Here is a 3,441-nt window from a genome sequence, read left to right on the forward strand (position 1 = left end):
TTCTCTTTCTTTCTTTTATTTTTCAACTTTTTCTCTTTTCCTTCTTCTTTCCTCTTTTCATCTTCTTTCTACTTCTTTTCCTCTTCAAGCAATTTTAGGTTGACTTCTTCAATTTTATTCTTTTCTTCTTCTAGCTATCTTTTCTCTTCCTCATTTAGTCTCAACTGATCATGAATAACTTTGAAATAGAGCTCAGGCTAATCATAACTTATGAAAGGATTATTATCAATGTTAATTGTGATACTAGTTTGAACAATTTGCATAGTATCACCACATATTGATACTTCTAAAGTTTTCTCTGTAGTGGTAGGAGCTATCTCTAACTCTATCAACATTTTATTGATAGGTTCAATACTTTCATTTCTTATTGTGTTCTTATCACCTCCCATAAATAGAATAGGCCTCACTTTGTTCCATAGATAGGGTGCTAGTTTACTCATCAATTTCTTTATTTCTTCTTCATCTTTAGTCTTGCACATAACTCTTATCATTAATTTCCAAAGTTTCATATCTTCTTTTGAAACTGGTCCCTTCTTGACTATAAATCTATCATAGACTTTCTGATTTACAAAGCCTTTAATATCCTTAAGTTTCAAGTTATTTAGAATCATATATCTCATAGTAGAGATATCAATATGTTCCTTCTCAATATCATTGGACAAATCATAAAACTCATTTTTTAGTACAAAGTTCCCTTCATTAACAATGGTTGTGTTAATCCTCTCTATCCTAAGTTTCTAGGGTTGCCCTGTTTCACTTGTTGGCTACTTGGAAACAATGACTTTCTCTAGCTACTTTTCTTCTTGTTCCTCCTCTTCTTGTTCATTACTGGAGTCTTCAATTGTCAGCAATGTCTTCTTTCTCTTCTTTGGTCCAGTATCTTGTTTCTTAACTCTCTTTGAATGCCTTTTGGATCCACTTGGTTGTTCAATTCATACAACAACATATGGAATGCTTTGTTCTGTAGGAATTTCTACAATAGATACACTGGATGTTTAGCCAACTGACAAAGGTACCACATACATTACACCTTTCTCACCAGTGTGTTTTAGTCTAGATATAGTTTATCTAACTACTTGTGATTCTTCTTCTAACATACCAACCTCAAATAGTGATTTATTCATTATATTTGCAATGTTCTTGTGAGATGCCTAGCAAGTTGACTAGGTTATTTCCTCATAGATTCCAAATTTGTATGATGCTTGGTCTAGATTAGATTTCAACATTAAATCAATGTAACTGATAGCTATATCATCACTCAATTCATAACCTAGGGGCTGAAGAAATATTTCTCAAGGTTCTACTGCTTCAATGTAGGTTAAGTCAGTACCCACCATAAAACATATATCATTCTTGAATCTATCATTGATTATAGGGGTGATTCTAAATCTCTATTTTATCTCATTTTGAAATTTTCTCGCAATCAAATTTCCATTGTCCAAGATTTTCTCTACTAGATGTCTTCTACACACATCTATTATCATTTCCATAATACATCTTTCACTGCTCATAATATCAATAACTAATAAAAATGGAAATCTCTTATGTACATGAAAGACAATATGATTTATTAGAGACTACAACTTGAATACACCATTCTTAGTTCTCTTTATTTTCTCCAAATTCTCAAGAAGTTGTTCTTTTAGAATCTCACTCAAATTCACTTGTTCTTTCTCAACACATATCTTACAAGTTGCATAAATGAAGCATGCTAACAATTCATCATTCTTAGAACTTGCACAAATAGAATATGTAATGATTCTACTCAAGAATCAAACATCATGTTGTCTGATGGTGTTGATCACCATTGATTTACCATTGTAAACTACCTTAGTATAACTTTCAACCTTCTTTTTAAATAGTTTCTCACCAATAGGTACACTACCTTGTTTGCTAAGACTAATGACCTCATGAATAAGGTTAGCAGAGATGTCAACAACACTATCTCCCATCCAAATCTTTTCATTATGAATTCTAATCAATATGGTCTGAGTCCATTCTTTTGTATCAAGTTCATGGTAAAAATGATATCTAGCTAAGTCTTTTAGATTCTCATATTCGAGCTTGATAGTCATATCATGATTGAAAACAATTTCCATATCTTTGTTCATAAACTTACTTCCAATGGTTTCAAACTTACTACACAGGTAGCTTCCTACATCTTCCAAGAAGATTACATTGTCCAGAGTAATTGAAAAAGCTAAAATAGGTTTTTTCTCTAGGGGTTTCATAAGAACAACCTTTAATTTGGGTCTCTCGACATTTTCAACATTTATAACAATTGGCATATCCATGACTACATTGAATAAAGATTTATCAAAGAATTTTTGTGTGGAGAATGATAAATTACCTATTTCAAAGTAGGGCTTTTCTCAAAATCACTTTTTCCAAATTGCTTCTGGGTACTCTTAGCTTTTGAAATGATCACAATGTAGAAATAATCAAGTTCATACTCAATTTATTTATCAAGAACTTGCATTAATTGTCTAATCTTTGAATGCTATTTGAGGATTACCATAGCTTCCTTTTATTGTGACAATGCTCCACAAAACTTTGCTTCATGAAATTTTTTGTAGAAGCATAGATTTCATCTTCTGTTATAGATTAAACTTTCTCTATTATATTACTAACTCTTATTTCCTCCGTAACTTGTTTCAATAAGCTCCAAATTACAAGAAAACTTAACTATAGCCCAAACTCATTAAGATACATCTTCTCTCAACCTTGCTACAAGTAGCTCGATCTCTAAATGAATTTTCCAATTCTAGTGTTGTGAACAAGCTTAATTCAACTTGGTTGAATTAAACTTGATTATTGACTTTGATTTTTTTGTCTCAAAATCATTTAACTTTTCCTTTGAAATATCTAATCCCTTTACAAATGCCTCATTGAGTTCTTCTTGAAGTTCATTGACTAGATTTTTTTGTTCTTCATTGTCTTTCTTAATTCTAGAGTTACTCTCATGATTCTTTCTATCATTTATGAAGTTCCGCCCATTGTTTCTTCTATTTTTAAAGTTTCTTCCATGATTCCTTCTATCATTTCCAAAGTTTCTTCCTTTATTGCTTATGTCCATTTTGTAGTACTTTGTTGTATGTCTGAATTTCTTGCATAACTAACATACTAGAGTTCTGCTTCTAGGATTATGTTGATCGATAGGTGCTTGACAATTCTAGGTTATGTGTCCAAAGTTGTTACACTTGTAACACATGATATGCTTCCTTTCTTCATATGTCCTTTCATTAGATCTTCTTCTATTTGTAGGGCTAGTGTTTCCAGACATTCTACTATTTCTTCTATCATTATCATATTTAGGTTTCCTACAATCAATTGTATTATGACCAATACCATGACAATTATGAGAGTAAAATTTCATAACATGATTAAATGATTTATTTGTACAATCTCATTTCATATGACATATTTCATACATGAAAAAAA

This window comes from Cupressus sempervirens, chromosome 1 (genome assembly GCF_028749045.1).
Source record: "Cupressus sempervirens isolate cs-2001-9-10 chromosome 1, ASM2874904v1, whole genome shotgun sequence".
Classification (NCBI taxonomy): domain Eukaryota; kingdom Viridiplantae; phylum Streptophyta; class Pinopsida; order Cupressales; family Cupressaceae; genus Cupressus; species Cupressus sempervirens.